The 23,354-nt window shown below is 42.7% G+C and overlaps 1 protein-coding gene across 2 annotated transcripts in view; it reads right to left on the reverse strand.

Moving 5' to 3' along the window:
- LOC308578634 (putative G-protein coupled receptor 34) overlaps positions 1 to 23,354 on the reverse strand; it is a 257,775-nt gene that overhangs the window by 197,898 nt on the left and 36,523 nt on the right. The window lies entirely within an intron of this gene.

Consider the following 23,354-nt stretch of genomic DNA (forward strand, 5'->3'; position numbering starts at 1 on the left):
CGTTAAGAAGAAAAACATGAAGGGAAATTGGGCAACATATCAAATGTTATTATTAGAGGGGGAAATTAATAAATTAAGATGAAAGTACTTTGAAATCCATATATATTTGACAGGCTGGCTCCAATACTTCCAACTGAATGAAAGACAATGAAAATAGGGTTTGCTGGAGAAATATCAAAACAAAAGAGAACTCTAATACAGCCTAAAGGAAAATAACTATCTAAAATGTATTAGGAAGGTGCAATCAGGGATTTAACAACAAAAAAGAGGAAGGGATCCTAACAGCCAGAAAGGGTGCTCTGCCTGAAAAGCAGCAAAGAGCTGGCTGCTCCATCCCGTCCTGCTTCTGCTGCTGGTTTTGGGTTTGCTGGAGAAATATCAAAACTAAAGGGAAATCTCAACCAGCCTAAAGGAAAATATCTATCTAGAATGTATAATCTCCTCCACAATTCACACCCTGCCATCAAAGAACATTTGTCTCACTTAAAACGCTCAACCTTTTCTGAGGATGCACACCTCAGAACACATAGGGACAGAGAAAGCTAAGACATTTTGCAGTCTCATTCCCCCCAATGGCAGAACCTTCAGAGTGCTCCTTGCAGGCATGTCTTAAACTTTAATACTATGGGGTTCCAGCATTTGTGCCATATGACCAAGTAAGGCATCTTTCCAACTGCAGCAGCCCCATTTCCTTTGTAAAAGATAGAAAAAACATGGCAAAACAAGTAATGTAGTGTGAAAGAAACATGGGGGGGGGACAGAAGCCCTAAAAGAATAATCAGGTACACCAAAACAATAATTACCACATCAAAATACAGAACGTTATGAAAACGTTCTTTAAGAAACAGATAAAAGTTCCTGGAAAACTTTTTAAAGGGTTCCAGAATTTTCTTTAGTGTGTAGGAGTGACACTCTAGGATTGATTGGTGTCCACTAGAGATGCAAATAAAGGAAGGAGGTTGCAGGCTGCAATGTCCGTACAAGGAAAGCACACTCACACCCAACACACCCAACACACACACACACACACACACAAAACACAAACTCTCAGCACACACGCTGACAACAAGGTTGGAAGTAAGACAATGTGTGCTCCTGATACTGTGAGTTTTGCTGTCTCAGGATTGTTAAGTACTGAGATTATACTGTGCTGGAGATATAAAGAAGGAATTTCAATTTGCACTGTTGCATTTAACTTGCCTTAAAAGGTGGAGAGAGAAATCTAGTATTTGCACTTAGCAAAAAAAGAAAAGATAAGAAAAGTGGGGTGGGGGAAAGAGCAAACCCTATTGAGGGAAAATTGTGCATGAACCTGCAACTTTGTACAGCAATTGCTTAAAAAACCAACAAGTGGTTTATTAATAAAGAAAGGAAAAAAGAATATTTTTTTCTTTACCTTCTGGTAGGAAACCATTCTAATCTTCTGTGTGTAAAAAGTCTCTGTATTATATTGTAATTTGAATTTTTTGTAATTAAGACAACAACCTTGTGCATCAACCAATTTAGCAACTTAGAATATTTGTTAGGAAAGCAACAGCAGAGATAACCTCCCCTCCTCCCTTTATCTTGACTTATTCACTTCCATTTTCAGGGGGGAAGAGAAGCATGCATGTGTGAAAAGCAATGTTGTCCAATGAAATTTGATATTGTGTCACACCAGACCCAAAGACTTTTGAAGAAAAATTCAATGGTGCATACCGGGCTATCAGCCCGTGTGTAGTTCAAATTCTGCAGTTTGATTGCCCCCAAATGGCAGAAAATGCAGAGTGCTCTGCATCAGAGCTGGCCCACACCTCCTTGCAGGCATGTCTTCAACTTTAATACCATGGGGCTCCCACCATTTGTGCCATATGACCAAGTAAGGCATCTTTCCAACGGCAGCGGCCCCATTTCCTTTGTAAAAGATGGAAAAGCTCAGTTCCATGGCACAACAAGTAATGCCATGTGAAAGAAACATTGGAAAAAATAACAGAAGCCCTAACAGAATAATCAGGAAAACCAAAGCAATAATCACCACATCTAGATACAGTCTATGGCACAAAACCATTGAAACCGGTACTGGGAAGCAATATATTTATGTTATAATTGATTATGTTTCTAGGTATTTGGACTATTATCCTGCCCAACCCTGCTGTAGATCACCTCATGAAATCTTTTGGCCTAATATCTAATGACATCCCCAAAGACAAGAAAAATCTATTCCTTTACACAACAGCAGCTGCCAGAATATCCCATCACTATTAGAATGGCAAAACAAATTCGGCAAGGCCACTCAAATCAGAGAATAATTAGAAAGTGGGATAGAGTGAAGGAAAACATGAAAAAATATGGTCCCGGAATTGAAATATTAATAGAGAATGTGTAAAACTTGCATGGGTAAGCAAGAAAATAATAATAGAAGCAATTGAATAAGTATTAAATTATAACAACACAACAAGATGGAAGAAGTAAAATATTGAGATCACACATGGGTGAAGGGGAATGGGGGGTATATGGGAACCTATAATATCATTTATAATAAAATTTGTTAATTGCGCTGTATTTATGTAGAGCAAAGTGAAGCCTAGAGGAATTAGATATATTTTGATTTAGGTAATCTATGTAATAAGCTTGTGTTAGAAAACAAATATGGATTTTGAATTTGACGTTTGTAATATTTTTTGATTTTGAAATAAACAACATTTTTGGGGGTGAAGTGGGGGGTATATGGGAACCTATAATATAATTTATAATATAATCTGTTAATTGCGTTGTATTTAAAATTGGGTTTTAGAAGTAATAAGTCTATTATTTTTGTGGTGTTTTTTTCTTTAGTATTGTAATGTATATTTTGTGTGTGTGTGTTATATGTTATGTTTGTGATAAATGTTGAAAATTAATTTTAAAAAATTGGGGGAAAAGAAGAACTTAACCCATCAGGTGGGGAGAGCCGGTTGTGAGGGACATGGGGAACCCTTGCACCTTTTCTGCAGGGCTTGTTCGGCCCCCATCTGCATTGTTTGCAAGAGGTTGAAAGAACACATGAACTGATTAATCTGGACCAGGCTTCACAGTGGTTGAAGCAAATAGTCCAGTTTCTGGTGCAAGAGAGACGAGTGATTGTGGAATTGAAACTGGCTGAAGAAGAAAGAGCCAGGCATATCCGGCAGAGCTAGAGGAGGTGAAGAACAAGATCATGGGCGCTTTTGAGCAGATGTGCAACTTCCTGGAGAAGCTGCAGCGCTTTTGGCTGACCGAACTGGAGGATCTGGAGAAGGAGATGAAGAAGAAAAAGGAAATAAATATCATCAAGCTCTTGGAGGATATCGCTGGTCTCAGTGTGAGACGCACAGAAATGGAGAAGAATTGCCAACTGGCCGCTATTGAGTTCCTGAAGGGCATCGGGACAACGGCGACCAGGTTGCAGGAGTTGAAAAGAAGGCGGACACTGCTGGGACTCTCTCCAGGCATGGAAGAGAGACTCATAATTTACACTCAGAAAAATTCATTTCTGAAGGATATAATGGAGAAATGCAAAGGGCTACCAATGCAGGCACTGAACAAAGTGAGTGTCACTCTGGAGCCAGTAACAGAACACCCTTTTCTTGTTATAACCTGAAGAGTTTGAGAAGAAGAAGAAGAAAGGCAGGACGCGCTGGACAACCCTGGGAGATTCGACAGCATGCTCTACGTGCTGGGCCATGCAAAATTCACCTCAGGATGATATTGGTGGGAGGTGGTGGTGAAAGAGGAGGAGAAGGAGGAAAGGGAATGGGCCACCTGGGCTGTAGGGGTTGCAAAAGAGTCTGTCAAGTGCAAAGGCTTTGTCAGCATGCTTCCTTCTGAGGGGATCTGGGCCATTGGGAAGGCAAAGGATGAGTCAGCCTCATCTGATCCCTTCTGAGCTTCAACCCACCCTGAGTGGACCTCTTTGAGCTTGACTTATGAGCCCAGGAAGATCCAGGGGTCCCTAGACTATGATGAGGGTCATGTGGAATTCCATGATGCCCACACTAATGGTTTGATCTTCAATTTCCAACAAGCCTCAGTCTCTGGGGAGAAGGTCCAGCCCTTTTCCCATGCTTGGTGGGGAGTTGGTCTGAACTGTTGAGTCCTGAGGCCAATCCTCACTGCTCCCAGCTCTGTCCCCCCCACCCTGAGAGGAGGTGGCACCTAGCATTTTCTCCGCAGTTATTAGTTTGTGGCTGCCAGAAATCCTAAATTTTTGGATCCAGTAAATGTTAGAATTTAATCTGAGTGTGGTGTATTAGAAATGGATGCCAGACAGTAGGTTTAGCAAGCATTAAAATACAAGCCAGGCCAGCTTCCCCATGTTGAGAAAGTGCCTGGGAGACGAGCCATGGCTCCCACACCATTGTTTTGTACAACTTTATTTTGTACAACTTTATTTTCTGCAACTGAAAAACTTTAAAATGTTAATAATAAAATAACTACGTGGTGGAAGGAAGAAAAGAAGGAAGGAATGAGCCATTAAGAAAAGTAAAGGAGAATGGGTTTCTGGACCAGATAACTGTTGGGTGGGGCCCTTCCTGCAGTTCAGAGTTAGTTCAGAAAACAAAGCAAAGTTTGAAAGGAGAGTCTTTACAATGGGTGACCTAGGGGGAAGAAGTTGCAGTCTGGTAAAGGCGGCAAGCTGGGGAGAGGGTCAGAGCACGATGGTTGATGTTATTTTGAATCCTAAACATGGAAGAGTTTGTTCTTTGAAAAATAGAAAAATAAAAAAACCCTTAAAAGAAGAAGAAGAGGAAGAGGGGCAAACAACCAGGTGTACAATGGAAATTGAATAATATTGTATAAAAATGATACTATAAGAGCATTTAGTTAGAAGACTCTCAAACTGAGATAAAATAATTTAAGCAGAATCAGTAAATACTTAAAGAACCAGAAGGGGAAGTTGAGGGGAGTCTTTGGGTGGGGGGAGAATTGGATTTTATTTCATCCTTTTCTCTTCTTATGTTTAAGATGATTATGCTGATTTTAACATTGTATAACTGTAAAACCCAATTAAAAAAATTTAAAGAGGAAGAGGAGGAATACTACCGCTCAACTTTATGATCAGCGAAAATATTTGCTACTGCAAAGGTAGCATTTCTGTTTTTAAAATATATACATGGGGCTTTTCTGCAAAGAGAAGCATTTTCTGTGTGCACACAATAGAGAATCAACCAGGCTGGCAAGCAAGGGGCAGTATCTCGAGGTTGCTTGCTTGCTTCTCCCGCCTTAAGGAAGGAAATCTTGCCCTTCTGAAAATCCCTGCTGGTTTCTCCTCCTTCATGGCCATGAACGGAATCAGCCCAGTCAGATCATTCAGGATCTGCTAGGAAGCAAGCTGTGTGCTGCCTCTCTGATCAGAGCCTCACCATCACCCAGGGAACGAACAACAGAACGAAGCCCCTCGGCCCGTGACTTCTGCTGCACAGACCTTCAATAAAATGTGATGAGTCTTGCCAAAACAAAACACCACAGCCCGGCTCAGGAGGAGTCCAAGAACCTCCTTTACGACATGAATGACTTCTACTCCAAGCTGCGCAAGCTGGTGCCGAGGATCCCGCAAGGCACCAAAGTCAGCCAAGTGGAAATCTTGCAGCAGGTAATTGACTATATCTTTGAGCTGCAGATTGTGCTAGAGGAACAGGCAAAGAAGGGGCAAGATCCGCCCACAGCCGAGACTTCCCTACTCTCTTTAAAAGCTGCAGAGCGGGCAACCGAACTTTGCTCAAAAGAGGAGAGGAATCTCTGCCACAAACTTCTTAAAACAGACTGCAAGTGTGGGATCCTGGCACTTGGTTCTCTCCAGTGAGACAGGAGATAGAAGAAGAGAGAAAAAATAAAGACCTGAACAGGGGGAAAGGATCAGATGTTTTAACCCCGTGCACCCAGTAATGAAGAGACCACCATCATTCACTTCCAGATAAACTGTAGAGCATGGGTCTGGCCGCCAGTTGCTAATGCCTTGACTGGTCTTCCAGAAACAACTTTCTGCCCTCAATCTGTTATTCTCTTCCAATGGCCTGAAAACAAAATTTGCAGGCTGGGGAGGGGTGGGTATGTGTGAAAGCAAGCCCATTTCTTAATACACTCTCCGATATAACTCTCGGATTGCTGTATTGCACAAGAAGAAACTTTGCGGGGTTTGTTTCTGTGTGTGTGTTGTGTATAGACGGATTTTTTTTTCTTTTTTAAAAAAGCTCTAAACCATCAGATTCTTCATGTTGATATCCTCATCAGGAGATTTCTTAGTGAAATCGCACACTTCCAACATTTCAACAGCTTGCAACAAATGTGGACTGATCTGTCGTTTGCTCAGAAAAAAAGGACAACAAAAAATACCTTTGCAGATATGCAGATTGTATGTATATTTTGGATTATAGTTTTTAAACATCATTTTCTTGGGGGGAAGGGGATTTGTCATTTGCTCAGAAAAAAGGGCAACAAAAAATACCTTTGCAGATATGCAGATTGTATGTGTATTTTGGATTATAGTTTTTAAACATCATTTTCTTGGGGGGAAGGGGACTTTCAAGAACATGAAAACTGATGTGAAGTAGCTGAAAAGCCAGTTTCTTCCCACTGCTCTCATTGACCGTGTTCAGTGTGATGAGTGTGGCTGCTTGCATCCCCTAGTCCACCTGTCAGTGACCATCTATTTTAGAATATACAAGGGATTGCAAGAAAGAGGTGCGGAATTGGAATATGAGCCACCTGCGCATCTCACCAAATGTCAGCAAGAGGCTTCATATTCTGTATATTCTGTATATTTTGTAATTCTCTAAATAAAGTACACCAAGCAGTAAAAAAAAAAAAAAAAGATATATACAAGGGAGTTATCCAGGCAATCCAGAAATCTGACAAAGGCCACCCATTTAGGGCTTACTTGGATAAAGACGTTGCTGTGTGTAGTGGAGCTTGTCCAAAAATACACTCTTATGCTGCTTGGCCCCTTCAACAGCACAGTTTAGGAGTTCAAATGCCTCTTCCCAAAACTATATGGGGGGGGGGAGAGAAGGGGCTTCTGTAAAGCTTTGAAATCCTTATATATTTGACAGGCTGGCTCCAATACTTCCAACTGAATGAAAGACAAGAAAAAAAGGGTTTGCTGGAGAAATATCAAAACTAAAGGGAACTCTAATCTAGCCCAAAGGAAAATATCTATCTAAAATGTATAATCTCCTCCACAATTCACACCCTGCCATCAAAGAACTTTTGTCTCGCTTAAAACGCTCAACCTCCACTGGAATATTGAGATGAAGAAGAGGAGGAAGACAAAGAGGAATATGACAGGGTTGGTAACCACAGAATGCTTTCCATTACTGAAGTTACAAGAGATGCATTCTGACAGAATGAAAAGCCATATAAATGTGGCCAGGTAGGGGCCCCAAGATCTCCTGCTATGCTTTTGCAAAGTTTTTTGCAGATAAAGTCTGATTGGAAGTGATCCAAAACATGAAGGAAGAAAAGGCTCGCCATCTGCACGAGTACCAAGACCTGCTGAATGTAAAGATGGCTCTTGATATTGCCACTTACAGGAAACTGCTGGAGGGAGAAGAGAGCAGAATCACAATGCCCATTCCGACTTTTGCATCCCTGAACCTGAGAGAAACAAACCTTGAGTCGATCCCAATAGACACCCACTCCAAGAGAACGCTTCTTATCAAGACTGTTGAAACTAGAGATGGACAAGTTATCAATGAAACTTCCGGGTTGGTGCCTCCGGCAATGGTGGAGTTCCTCTGATTGGGAGGAACTTGCCCCGTGGGAATTTGGGTCTGTACCGCCACGGCGAAGGCGGAGACCCATAAAAATCACAGGCAGGAGAATCCTGTGAATGTGGGATTCAGCGGGCACCTTTTGCGCCTCCCCTACTCACGGGGGAACCCGAATTTGGGGACCCGGAGCGAGGTGGGGTGATTGGCGCGGTGCTTTGAATCGTCTGCTTCTTCCACGGAGCGAAGCCGCATAGCTGTTGCCGGAGAGCACTGACTTTTTCCTGTGGGCAATTGGATTCTAAAGTAATTAGTCGTGAGTAGAGCTGATACGGGAGAATTGGATTTTAAAAGTTTAATTTGGCATCGAAACGGGGAGGTTCAAAACAGGAAGTCCGCCTTCCCTATTTGTAAATAGACTGAGGCAAGGAGTCTGTAAGCTGAAGTCTTGGAAAGCCTTTTGTAAAAGATTAAATTTCCATCGGTAAAGAGTATAAAATCCCCCTTGGAGGCAGGAGAAGGGGGGGGGAGCTGTGGACTGAGTATGCCTGCAGGAGAGAGTAAAGAAAGTTAAAATACTGCCGCTCTGACCCTGGAAACGGGCTGCTAGTAGGACTGACGTTTTGGAATGTCCATTGACAGCACTTAGAACGTTCCTTGACAGCTAGCAGAATAAGAGAGATATACTGTTTCTACTGTCTCCGGGTGCTTCTAAAAAGGAGTAATAAAGTAACTGAAAACTGAAACTAACTTTGGATTGTACGAGTTGTGCTTAAAGGTGACATTCTTGTTCTTATAAATAGAAACTGTTTCCGCCTAGTGGAAGTTTCTGAAAATGGTTACTTCATAAGAGCTGGGCTAGGGGAGTTTCCAGCTGCAAGATAAAAACTGTGTGACTCTGGGATTGACCTTGAATCTCTTAAGTGTTATGGCAAACGAAAAGGAAAGAACAGATGAAATGTCAACAGAAGAGGCCTTAGTGGTCGCATTATTGAAAATAAATGACTCGCTGGAACAGCTTCACAAGAAAACAGAAGTGATGATTGTGAAAATGGACGCTGCAAATAATAAAATTGATTTAACTGTAGAAAGTTTAAATAATCTGGGACGAAAGGCGAACACCAACACAGAAACCACCCAGAAATTGATACAGGAATTTACATTAATACGGCAAACTGCGGATGAAGTCAGGGAGAAAACCTTTGCTGCTGAATGTAAAACAACACAATTGGAGTGTGAGAGAGCCCCAAACATTCAAAAGCAACTTGACGAATATAAGCTGACATTTGCTATGATGGAGTTTAAAGAAAAACAGATGAATTTGAGGATCAGAACCCCACCAGAACTGGGAAAGGAAAGCTTGACAGAGCTTCAGGAGGAGATAGGATCAACATCGGCTGAGAAAGAGAGATTTTGGGGGGTCAATAGGACCGCCAACTTAAGGGTAACTGTGAAGGATGTTGGATTGAAGAGAAGGGGGATTGGGAAATATGGACAAATCTGAAGTTGTTATGGTTGGGCCAAGCTGTTGTGGTGGGGATGAGGGTTGCTGTGTTGCCGGGGATGTTGCTTTTGGGCCCAAAAGTGCAAGTTTTGGATGGGAGGGATTGTTTCAGGAGGTGGCAGAGGGATGTTCCTGGATTGGTTTGGCAGGGCAGGAAGCCTCGAGTAAAACTTAAGATATTGACGGATGCTAAAGAAGGAGGTGGACCTGCCCTTCCAGACACCTAAATTTTGTTGTGAATCATCTGCTTTTTGCTGGCTGAGAGAATGGCTGTCTCTTAAAAGCACTGAAGTGTTGGATAATGGCAGATGAAGTTGATGGACTAGACGGAATTGGCGGAAAAGACTGGCAAGATCCGAGACCAGGGAGAAGAGTTGGTGGAAGAAGACGGGGAAAAGTTTAGACTATTTATAGAAATATTGTAAAATTAATGAATGTTAGAAGAATGTTGGAATGAAATTATATAGCTTCAGTAGAAATGTTATAAGGAATTAAGCATAAATAGATTAATAGAGTATTAAAGGAAAATAAGGTTAAAAGGTGTTAAGATAATTATAGGATAGAAAACAGGGGAAGATGGTAAGGAATTGCTGAAATAATTAATAGAAGTGGAATACAAAAAGGGAGGTGTGAGGAGGCCGTGGAAATATGGGAAAGATAAGATATTGGAACTTTTTTCTTTTTTTCTTTCTTTTTCTTTCTTTCTTTTGATGTGTTTTTAAAGTGTTTTTGTTTTGTTTTGTTAATTTTTATGTGGTGTTTTTGTGTTGTAATGTATTGTGTTTTTTCTTTGTTTTTTCTTTTGTAAATGTTTGGATTGTTGTAAAAGTAATAAATATTATTATAAAAAAAGTTATCAATGAAACTTCTCACCATGATGAACTGGAATGAAGAAGAGAAGAGCACATCTTCCCTGTGCCAAAATGAACCCTTAGCAATTGAGAATATTTCTTAGGAAAGCAGCAGCAGAGATAACCTCCCCTCCTCCCCGTATCTTGACTTATTTGCTTTCATTTTAAGGGGGGAAGAGAAGCATGCATGTGTGAAAAGCAATGTTGTCCAATGAAATTTGATATTGTGTCACACCAGGCCCACAGATTTTTGAAGAAAAATTCAATGGTGCATCAGCCCGTGTGTAGTTCAGATTCTGCAGTTTTATTGCCCACAAATGGCAGAATATTCAAAGTGCTCCTTGCAGGCGTGCCTTAAACTTTAATACCATGGGGCTCCAACCATTTGTGCCATATGACCAAGTAAGGCATCTTTCCAACTGCAGCAGCCCCATTTCCTTTGTAAAAGATGGAAAAAACACAGTTCCATGGCACAACAAGTAATGGAGTGTGAAAGAAACATGGGGGGGGGGGGACAGAAGCCCTAACAGAATCATCAGGAACACCAAAGCAATAATCACCACATCTAAATACAACCTACGGCGCAAAACCATTCAATTCTACATGCCCCTGCTATTTGCAGAATCTCCTGATCCCAGCAGGGCTAAATCTCTGCTGAGGACTTGTTGCCTCAGTTGGTCGGAATCATGGACTGCAGGTACAAGGCTGGGCACACTGAGCAGACCTCCTGGCCACCCAGGGCTTTAGCCTCCTCTGTATTTCTAGACAGGGTGCTCAGTTCCCCCAATATTGGGGGGCCCGGCATCCCCCACTGCCGGGCTGTTGCTATGGGGCCGCAAATGACTGTCACCAGCAGCCGCGGGAAGCCCAGGGCCTGTTAGCAGCAAGGGACATGTGGCAAATGTGAATGGCCACACCTGGCAGCTGAGGCGAAGATGGATGAGAGGGAAGGGGATACATTGGATTTTATCTATTTGCATACTGCAGGGCATCATAACAGGTTTCCAAACAAAAACTTTTAACCAAGAGGAAGAAACCAGAATGACAGGCAACTAGAGCAATATCTTTTGTTTTATCATCACATCTTAAGCCAGCCTATGGGACAAAACAATAAAAATAACTACTGGAAGCTAAAACCCCTTGATGCATTTTGCCCATCAAAGCCTTTGCTGTTAAGAAGGAAAACATGAAGGGAAATAGGGCAACATATAAAATGTTATTAGAGGGCAAAATAATAAACCGAGATCAAAAGACTTTGAAATCCATAAATATTTGTCAGACTGGCTCCAATACTTCCAACTGAATAAAAGACAAGAACAATGAGGTTTCCTGGAGAAATATCAAAATGACTGGGAAAAGCTGTGGAAGGAAGATATAAGATTCACTGCATGTTACAAGGGGCGGTGAAGAAGGAGGTAAGAGATGGAAGCACTGTCCTGTTCTCAAATTGGGGACAGCCTCCCACCCAGTGGCATAGCGTGGGGGTTGCAGGGGGGCCGGCCGCACCGGACGCAACATCTGGGGGTTAGGGTTAGGGGGCACAAATCCATGGGTTAGGGGGAGCATATCCATGGGTTAGGGGGTGCAAATTACTTGCCTTGCCCCGGGTGCTGACAACCCACGCTATGCCACTGCTCCCACCTCCTTCTCCCCAGACTCAATTTCCTCACCTCTTGACCCCTCAGCAAATGTCCAAGCTACAACCCCAGAGTGAAGTGTAAACCTCACCCCACAAGTCATGTGCCCTTAAGGAAGTTTTACAGTCAGAGGCTGCTATCTAAAGAAGTATCTGCCATTTCTAGGAAGGCCACTACAACTTCATCTAGCACTCCGTCGCTTTCTTCACTGTCTTCCCAGTGCTCCTGGGTAAGCTCTACGGGCTCGCTGACATCCCTGAGGTCCATAGACTATGCTGCCAACCACAGGGCAGACTATGTCCACAAGCTGAACAAGGAGAGGGAATTCCACTACTCTGTCATCTGGTCCAAGCTGAATCACATGGTTTCCATGCTGCCTAGGAGGGGCAATGTGGAAGAAAATACATAGGCTGCCACCCAATGAGGTACAACTTAAAGCCTAGGCAGCGGATCAGCAAGAGCCTCATAAACCTCAGACACTTTGCACTGTATTCATCAAATGACTGCTTCTGAGAAATGGGATCGTGAGAGCTGGCACACATTACTGCCATACAGGGGCTTGGTGGTGGTTGTTTTCTTAACTTGGCTGCCCAGCCATCTTTGTGATACTGCAGGCTTTCTCAGGCTTTGCTGTGCCATTGAGAAGAATGGTTTGGAATGCCAATCAATATGCACATTATACCTTGCAGCACAAAGGTAGTCATCACATGGAAACACCTTCACGTTCCACTTTGTGGCTTACATTTTGTGTGTGTCACTTGTAAGTGCTCCAGCCTTCACACTTGGCCAATTCTGTACTGCCCTTACAGATGTTGCTTTCTAGTGCTTCTTTGGTCTAAGAAATCATGGGGTGACTTGGTTTCATCAAGGGACTATAATATTAACTGTTTAGAAAGTGCAAAAAGAAAGTGTTTGCAACTGTGATTATAGTAATCATCTTTTTAAAATATAAACATTGCAAGTTCTTCCACAGTTTCTGTATGCACATCAGCTATATGTAATAAATAAATCATCATCACAGTGGCGTAGCATGGGGGTGCAGGGGGGGCGGCTGCACCGGGCGCAACATCTGGGGGTTACGGTTAGGGGGCGCAAATCCACGGGTTAGGGGGCACAAATTACTTGCCTTGCCCCGGGTGCTGACAACCCATGCTACGCCACTGCATCATCATCATCTTTATACCCCACCCATTTGGATGGCTTTCCCAAGGGATTCTGGGGGACTTACAGCATATCTAAAAACATCCAGCATTAAAAATCTCCTAATACATGGCTCAGGAGCTAGAGAGGGAGAAGGAAGAGAAGGCAGGAAGGGTAACCATGTCAGATCGCTAACTCCTCGAAATACAAATGTCTTCCGGATAGATTGCCCATAAACTCCACCCTTGGTCTAATATGGTTACCTCTTTCATGCTTTGCTAATCTGTTCCTCCTTCCCTCTCTGAGTAAAAAAACCTATACCTTTATGCCATACAAATGTTTAACTTTAACATATAAAATACACACTAATATAAGCAACATCAAAACACCAAAATCCATTATAATCACAGGGTGCCGAGCCAATTTTAAAATGTTGGTCATGATAGAGCTCTATCCTGAAAATATGTCCCACCAATGGTGTGTGGTTCAATCCTGAATATCCTGAGTGACTCTTCTTAGCTTGGCTTGTTTTACTACGGCAATATTAGTACTTTGCATTATGACACATTCCAAGTTTCTCCGCAATCTTCATGTACTTTCTCATTCCTTTTCTCCAAGCAGACTGAATTCCTCGCAAACACCCCATCTGATACCTGCAGCCACACAACTCAAACCCTGCCAGCACTGAACTTTTCAGTAACATCAATCACTCCACATTTGCTGAGGGTGCATTTGCATTCCTCTGAGCCAGGAATGCCTCCTTCAGGAGGTACAATGACACCATTTGCAGCCACTGGAATCAGCCACCCAGTGATCCACAAGAGCCAGATTCTGGACTTGAAGAATCCCAAGCACATTTATCTGGATTTTTCATTCTCTCTGCAAGAGGAGAGAAGTGAAAGGCAGTGCTACATCTGGCGCAGTCATTAGGGAGGTGCAATCAGGGATTTAACAACAAAAAAGAGGAAGGGATCCTAACAACCAGAAAGGGTGCTCTGCTTGGAAAGCAGCAAAGAGCTGGCTGCTCCGTCCCGTCCTGCTTCTGCTGCTGGTTTTGGGTTTGCTGGAGAAATATCAAAACTAAAGGGAAATCTCATCCAGCCTAAAGGAAAATATCTATCTAGAATGTATAATCTCCTCCACAATTCACACCCTGCCATCAAAGAACTTTTGTCTCATTTAAAGCGCTCAACCTTTTTTGAGGATGCACACCTCAGAACACATAGGGACAGAGAAAGCTAAGACATTCTGCAGCTTGATTGTCCCCCAATGGCAGAACCTTCAGAGTGCTCCTTGCAGGCATGTCTTAAACTTTAATACCATGGGGCTCCAACCATTTGTGCCATATGACCAAGTAAGGCACCTTTCCAACTGCAGCAGCCCCATTTCCTTTGTAAAAGATGGAAAAAACACAGTTCCATGGCAAAACAAGTAATGTAGTGTGAAAGAAACATTGGGGGGGGGGGACAGAAGCCCTAAAAGAATAATCAGGAAAACCAAAACAATAATCACCACATCTAAATACAGCCCATGACGCAAAACCATTAAATTTTTCATGCTCCTTCTATTTGCCGAATCTACTGATCCCAGCAGAGCTAAATCTCTGCTGAGGACTTGTTGCCTCAGTTGGTCAGAATCACCCGCTGCAGGTACAAGGCAGGGCACAGTGACCAGACCTTTGATATTATTTTTTTGAAATAAAAAGAAAAAAAGAACAAGAAACCATTTGCAGCCACTGGAATCAGCCAGCAAGTGATCCACAAGAGCCAGATTCTGGACTTGAAGAATTCCAAGCACATTTAACTTCATTTTTCATTCTGGCCAATCTGTTATTTTCTTCCAACGCCCTGAAAACAAAATTTGCCGGCCGGGGTGTGTGTGGTGAAAGCAAGCCCACTTTTTAATTACTATTGTATGGCTGTATTAAACAAGAAGAAACTTTGCACAAGAAGAAATTTTGTGGGGTTTGTGTGAGAGACTGGGCGGATTATTATTTATTTTTAAAAAAGCTCTGAACACTCAGATTCTTCATGCTAATTTACTGGTCAGGAGATTTCTTACTGAAATTGCACACTTCCAACCATGCAACAGCTTGTGACAAATGTGGACTGATCTGTCGTTTGCTCAGAAAAAGGGCAACAAAAAAACAACAACTTTGCATATATGCAGCTTGTATGTACATTTTGGAATATAGTTTTTTAACAACATTTTTTGGGGGTGAAGTAGGGGGTATATGGGAACCAATAATATCATTTATAATATAATCTGTTGATTGCATTGTATTTACATACAGCAAAGGGAAGCCTAGAGTTTTTATATATATTTTAATTTAGGTAATCTACGTAATAGGCTTTAGTTAGAAAATGGATATGGATTTTGAATTTGATGTTTGTAATTTTTTTTTCTTCAGCCAGCAAGTGATCCACAAGAGCCAGATTATGGACTTGAAGAATTCCAAGCATATTTATCTGTATTTTTCATTCTCTCTGCAAGAGAAGAGAAGAGAAGTGAAAGGCTGTGCTACATCCGACGCAGTCATTAGGGAGGTACATTCAGGGATTAATTCACAAAGAAGAGGAGGTGATCCTAACAGCCAGAAATGTGCTCTGCTTGGAAAGCAGCAAAGAGCTGGCTGCTCCGTCCCTTCCTCCTCCTCCTCCTCCTCCTCCTCCTCCTCCTCCTCCTCCTCCTTCTGCTCCTAATGAGACCTGGAGCAAAGCAGGCCGAGTTCCCGGCTTCATCATTGGTGCCATTTGCAGAAGGGTGGTTTCCGCAGCCCCCCACCATCCCACCCCCTTCCTCTATACTATGTAAATAGAATTACAGGATTTCCCACAGTTTCTGCTTTCCTTTTCATAGCTGCTGCTCAAGTACTATCTTTCCTTTTGAAACAAAAAATTGCAGGTTTCTCCACAGTTTCTGTACATACATCAGCAATATGTATGCTTCAGCCTTTCCTACACCAATATGGATTCCTTTCCAAACATGCCTGCAGGTGGAACAGCCACACAGTTCACACCCTGCCCTTCATGAACTTTTCAGTTACTGCACACACTCCAAATTTGCGGGGGATGCACCTGTGTTACTCGCAGCGGGGTATCCCAAAACCCCTCAACACAAGTGTCCTTTCTCCTTTTCTGCACCCAGATTCAATCCTTGCCAACACCTGACCAGGAGATGCAGCCACACAACTCAGACCTTATATAAACCATGGATAAAATATAAATATCTCCTGGAACCTAAACTCCTTGGTGCATTTCACCCATCGAAGCCGTTGCCGTTAAGAAGAAGAACATGAAGGGAAATTGGGCAACATATAAAATGTTATTAGAGGGGGAAATTAATAAATTAAGAGGAAAGGGCTCTGAAATCCATATATATTTGACAGGTTTCCAAACAAATAAACAACTTTTAACCAAGAGGAAGGAACCAGAATGATTGGCAACTAGAGCAAAATATTTAGTTTTTTCATCACATCATAAGCCAGGCTATGAGACGAAACAATAAATTTGGTGCAGGACACAGGAGGCCGAGTGGGACATACGACAGATGTGGATGAACACATCTAGGTCAGATAGAGGTAACTTGATCACACAGTGCCAAGGAAATCAGGACTGGCCAGGAAGGCAATGATGGAGGGGACATTGGAATGTTAATACCCCCTCCTCTGAAAATTTGGGGCAAACTGGTAGATATGATAGCGGTGGGGAAGCTACAAGAATTATTGGAAAACACAGATAATTAAATACATTCCCATCTGGGTTGAATCGTGGCCATGGGGGCTCAATTTCCCCAATATTGAGGGGGCCAAAATCCCCCGTTGGGTTGTTGTCATGGGGAAGCAAATGACAGCCACCATCAGCTTCAAGACACACGCCATAGGGAGCCGAGCGGGACATGTGACAGATGTGAAAGGACACATCTCGGTCTCATCGAGAGATATAACTTCACAGAGAAGTGGGACTGGCAAGGGAAATGGCCCGCTAGTCGTAGATGAGGGAGAGGAATGGGAAACATTCAATGTATCCATCTGTAGATCATTTGCATGCTGCAGGGCTTCATACAATGTTTCTAAACCAACAAACAAAACATAAATAAAAAGTTTTTTTTCATGGTAACATTAGCATTGTATACAGAAACAGTGGGTTTCTTTCATATCTTGAAGTATTGGTTTATTTAAGGTAGTTGTACCTTGAGCTTGTTTGGAGGTTCTAGCAGGGGAGCGCAGCTATCGTATACCCTCGACCGAAGAAGGGTACACTCCTTCTATCTGGGATGGTCCTCCTCTTCCACCGAGCGCGCAGCTTCGGGAGAGACGCACATGGAGCGGTGAGGGAGGAAGGGGACACCCGCCTAGCCAGCCAGATCAGCCGAATCAACCCTGGCGATCAATGGGGTGACAGATGTCGCCGCCAGATCGCCCTCACATCTTTCCCTCGACTCCCCCTCCGCGTTGGCGAGGCAGTGGGAAGGACGGAGCTCGGCGCCACAGCCAGCAGCCCTAGCTGTGGCAGAAGCAGCAGCTCGGTCGTGGCAGAGTTTCATTCAGCGCGTGGAGGGAGCCCCGCGCGCGACAGCTTAGCGGGCTGCACTGCTGCTGCGCCCGCTCAGCGGTTCGCCGCCTCGTCTCCCCTTTCCGCGGGAGCTGAGACTTCCATGTCCTTCATTGAGAAGAAAGAAGCCAGCAGAGCAGGATTAATAGAGGATTGTTTCTGGTGGTCTTCTTATACAAAGGCTGCCTTCGAGGGTGGGGGAAGAAGGAAGAAAAAAAAACGTGCTTATTTAACGAGCAGTGAAATGAAGCGCTGCTGCTGCTAAGCTCCCAATTCCTAGATTCATCTGCTATTCATTGTGCTTAATATACATGTTTCTGCACTGTGCATTTAGAAGATCCCACAAAAGGAATTCAAAACGGCTGCCGGGGAAAGACCACCAAACATGCCTACAGAAACACTACAGACAGGTAGCATGGTGAAACCTGTCAGCCCCGCCATCACTTTCACTTCAGCCGTTCCACTCCGCATTCTAAACAAAGGTAGTTGTACTTTCCCTCTCCTTTCCTTCTGAAAAGCTCAAAGCAGCTAAACAAAAAATCAAACCATGATTTAGCAATTGAGAATATTTGTTAGGAAAGCAGCAGCAGAGATAACCTCCCCTCCTCCTCTCATCTTTATTTATTTGCTTCCATTTTAAGGGGGGAAGAAAAGCATGCATGTGTGAAAAGCAATGTCGTCCAATGAAATTTGATATTGTATCACATCAAGAAAAATTCAATGGTGCATAGCGGGCTATCAGCCCGTGTGTAGTTCAGATTCTGCAGTTTGATGGCCCCCCAATGGCAGAACATTCAGAGTGCTCCTTGCAGGCGTGTCTTAAACTTTAATACAATGGGGCTCCAACCATTTGTGCCATATGACCAAGTAAGGCATCTTTCCAACGGCAGCAGCCCCATTTGCTTTGTAAAAGATGGAAAAAACACAGTTCCATGGCAGAACGGGTAATGTACTGTGAAAGAAACATTGGAAAAAATAACAGAAGCCCTAACAGAATAATCAGGAAAACCAAAGCAATAATCACCACATCTAAATACAGCCTATAGCACAAAACAGAAGATGCAGCTACACAACTCAGGTCTTATATAAACCATGGATGAAATATAAATATCTCCTGGAACCTACAAGGCCTTGCTGCATTTCACACATTGAAGCCATTGCCGTTAAGAAGAAAAACATGAAGGGAATTTGGGCAACATATAAAATGTTATTAGAGGGGGAAATTAATAAATTAAGAGGAAAGGACTTTGACATCCATATATATTTGACAGGCTGGCTCCAATACTTCCAACTGAATGAAAGACAAGGAAAATAGGGTTTGCTGGAGAGATATCAAAAGTAAAGGGAACTCTAATCCAGCCTAAAGGAAAATATCTATCTAAAATGTATAATCTGCTCCACAATTCACACCCTGCCATCAAAAAACTTTTGTCTCACTTAAAACGCTCAACCTTTTCTGAGGATGCACACCTCTGAACACATAGGAACAGAGAAACCTAACACATTCTGCAGCTTGATTGCCCCCAAGTGGCAGAACATTCAGAGTGCTCCTTGCAGGCGTGCTTTAAACTTTAATACCATGGGGCTCCAACCATTTGTGCCATATGACCAAGTAAGGCATCTTTCCAATTGCAGCAGCCCCATTTCCTTTGTAAATGATGGAAAAAACACAGTTCCATGGCAAAACAAGTTCTTTGTAAAAGATTTCGGGCTATTATCCTGCCCAACCCTGCTGTAGATCACCTCATGAAAGCTTTTGGCTAAATATCTAATGACATCCCCAAAGACAAGAAAAATCTACTCCTTTACACAACAACAGCTGCCAGAATACTGGAAGGGGGAGAAAATCCCATCACTATCAAAATGGCAAAACAAACTCGGCGAGTTTGCAGAAATGGCAAAATTGACGGCAATTATTAGAGGCCACCCAAATCAGAGAATAATTAGAGAGTGGAATGGAGTAAAGAAATACATGAAAAAATATGGTTCCGGAATTGAAATATTAATAGAGAATGTGTAAAACATGCAAGGGTAAGCAAGAAAATAATAGAATCAACTGAATAATTATTAAATTATAACAACACAAAAAGATCGCAGTAAAATATTGAGATTACACATGGGTGGCGGGGAGTGGGGGTATATTGGAACCTATACTATTATTTATAATATAATTTGTTAATTGTGTTGTATTTACATACAACAAATGGAAGCCTAGAGTATTTAGAGATATTTTAATTTAGGTAATCGATATAATAGGCTTATGTTAGAAAATGAATATGGATTTTGAATTTGATCTTTGTAAAAAAAAATTGGTTTTGAAAGAAAAAAGGAAAGAGAAAAAAAAGAAACCATTTGCAGCCACTGGAATCTGCCAGCAAGTGATCCACAAGAGCCAGATTCTGGACTTGAAGAATCCCAAGCACATTTATCTGGATTTTTCATTCTCTCTGCAAGAGGAGAGAAGTGAAAGGCAGTGCTACACCTGGCGCAGTCATTAGGGAGGTGTATTCAGGGATTAATTCACAAAGAAGAGGAGGGGATCCTGACAGCCAGAAAGGTGCTCTGCTTGGAAAGCAGCAAAGAGCTGGCTGCTCCGTCCCTTCCTCCTCCTCCTTCTCCTGCAAATGGAGGCGGGGAGCAAGGTGGGCCGACTTCTCGGCTTCGTCATGGCTGCCATGACGCCACATTCACCGCATCCTTCCTGCCCTGCTGGTCCACGTGGCCATTTGCAGAGGGGTGTTTTCTGCAGCCCCCCCCATCCCACCCCCCTTCCTCTATGCTAGGTAAATAGAATTACAGGATTTCCCACAGTTTCTGTACAGATATCAGCTATGTGAATGCTTCAGCCCTCTTTATAGCAAGATGGTTTCCCTTGCAAACACGCCATCAGGTGGTACAGCCACACAGTTCCGACCCTGCCCTTAATGAACTTTTCAGTTACTGCACACACTCCAAATTTGCGGAGGATGCACCTGTGTTACTCGCAGCCAGGTATTCCCAAACACCTCAACACAAGTGTCCTTTCTCCTTTTCTGCACCCAGATTCAATCCCTTGCCAACACCTGACCAGAAGATGCAGCCACACAACTCAGACCTTAATAAATTAAGAGGAAAGTACTTTGACATCCATATATATAAATGTATAATCTGCTCCACAATTCACACCCTGCCATCAAAGAACTTTTGTCTCACTTAAAACACTCAACCTTTTCTGAGGATGCACACCTCAGAACACATAGGGACAGAAAAAGCTAAAAGATTCTGCAGTTTGATTGCTCCCAAATGGCAGAACATTCAGAGTGCTCCTTCCAGGCGTGTCTTAAACTGTGGAAAAAACACAGTTCCATGGCAGAACAGGTAATGTAGTGTGAAAGAAACATGGGGGGGGGGGGTTGGACAGAAGCCCTAACAGAATAATCAGGAAAGCCAAAAAAATATTCAACACTTCTAAATACTGCCTATGGCACAAAACCATTCAATGTATAATCTCCTCCACAATTCACATCCTGCCATCAAAGAACTTTTGTCTCACTTAAAGCACTCAACCTTTACTGAGGATGCACACCTCAGAACACAAAGGGACAGCGGAAGCTAAAAGGACAGGCTAGTGACTTCTGTCTTGCAAGTAAATTTTTCGGATGACCCAGACCTTTTCTCAAAAGGGGGGAAGAGAAGAAAGATGGAGGAGAAATTGGAATGTTAATACCCCCCTCCAAATGTGGGGCAAACTGGTGGAGACGATAGTGGTGGGGAAGCTATGTAGAAAATCTTATTTTTTATAAGCCCCCGATTTCCCCCCAGCATAACTAATTTTAATCTGTCTTTGGCTTTCTGTAAATTTAATTACCTCAAAGTGTATTTCTACATATATAGCAGGAGACCAAAACACTGGAAAGAAAATACAGTCTTGAAGAGACTAGTAAATTAATTGTGATGACTATGTTGGATTTCTATTTCTTTTGTTGAGTCAGAGTACTACAATCAAGTGCTAGCATATAACTGAGGATGCTTCTAGATTCCATGCTCTGTTTTTTGTGAAGCTCATTGTGTTTAACACAATGTGACTAATCAGGTAAAAACTGTTAACCTTTTTTTTCTGGTGCTGTCAGAGTGTATGCTTTTGCACACTTGAAGTGCAGTCTGAAAGCAAATTATGTATATAATAAATTACCCTCCCCCCTTCAAATCTGGGGCAAACTGGTGGAGACGATAGCGGTGGGGAAGCTACAAGAATTATTGGAAAACACAGATAATAAAATGCATTCCCCTCTGGGTTGAATCCTGGCCATGAGGGCTCAATCCCCCCAATATTGAGGGGGCCAACATCCCCCGTTGGGTTTTTGTTATGGGGAAGCAAATTACAACCACCATCAGCTGCAAGAGACACATGCCATAGGTAGCGGAGCGGGACATGCGACAGTGAGGATGTGGATAACCAAGAACGGAGCTCTCTGAACGAGAAGCGGAAGATGCTGGCTGGCCAGCACGAAGACGCCCGCGAGCTGAAGGAGAACCTGGACCGGCGAAAGCACGTGGTCTTGGACATCCTATGCAATTACCTCTCGGGGGAGCAGCTCCGAGACTACCAGCATTTCGTGAAGATGAAATCTGGAACAGCGCGAGCTGGCCAACAAGATCAAGCTAGGGCAGGAACAGCTCAAGTGCCTTCTGGAGAGCCTCCCCACGGACTTCGTGCTTAGCAGCAGAAAGGGAGCAGAACCTCTATCAGCCACCGGGACCAGCCGACCTCCAGCATCAGCATCTTCGCTCTGACCCTTCCAGACGCGGCGGCATCAAACCTTTTCTTCTCAGAATTATATAATCAGAAACCTCTTTTAACTTTTTTTATTAAAAAAAAAATTTGAGGGAGGATTAAATTATTATTATTTAATTAATATTGGGGTGTGGGGGGGAATAAACAGCACGGAAAGATTTCTTTTTCTTCTTCGTCTTCTCCAGCATTAAAAATCTCCTGATACACGGCTCAGGAGATCGAGAGGGAGAAGGAAGAGAAGGCAGGAAGGGTAACCATGTCAGTCCACTAACTCCTCGAAATACAAATGTCTTCCGGATAGATTGCCCATAAACTCCACCCTTGGTCCAACACGGTTACCTCTTCCATGCTTAGCTAATCTGTTCCTCCTTCCCTCTCTGAGGAAAAAACCCTATACCTTTTCCCCATACAAATGTTTAACTTTAACATAGAAAATACACACTAATATAAGAAACATCAAAACACCAAAATCCAGTATAATCACAGGGTGCCAAGCCAAATTTAAAATGTTGGTCATGGTAGAGCTCTATCCTGAAAAGATGTCCCACCAATGGTGTGTGGTTCAATCCTGAATATCCTGAGTGACTCTTCTTAGCTTGGCTTGTTTTACTACGGCAATATTAGTACTTTGCAGAATGACACATTCCAAGTTTTTCCGCAATCTTCATGTACTTTCTCATTCCTTTTTTCCAAGCATACTGAATCCCTCGCAATTATTATTATTATTATTAAAGCTCTGAACACTCAGATTCTTCATGCTAATTTACTGGTCAGGAGATTTCTTACTCAAATCGCACACCTCCAACATTGCAACAGCTTGTGACAAATGTGGACTGATCTGTCATTTGCTCAGAAATAAGGGCAACAAAAAACAACAACTTTGCATATATGCAGCTTGTATGTATATTTTGGAATATAGTTTTTTAACAACATTTTTTGGGGTGAAGTAGGGGGTATATGGGAACCAATAATATCTTTTATAATATAATCTGTTGATTGCATTGTATTTACATACAGCAAAGGGAAGCCTAGTTCAATTAGATATATTTTAATTTAGGTAATCTATGTAATAGGCTTGTGTTAGAAAATGAGTATGGATTTTGAATTTGATGTTTGTTTGCAAATGACTGTCACCATCAGTCGCGGGAAGCCCAGGGCCCTGTTAGCAGCAAGGGACATGTGACAAATATGA

This window comes from Podarcis bocagei (assembly GCF_964188305.1).
Source record: "Podarcis bocagei genome assembly, chromosome: Z".
Taxonomy (NCBI): Eukaryota; Metazoa; Chordata; class Lepidosauria; order Squamata; family Lacertidae; genus Podarcis; species Podarcis bocagei.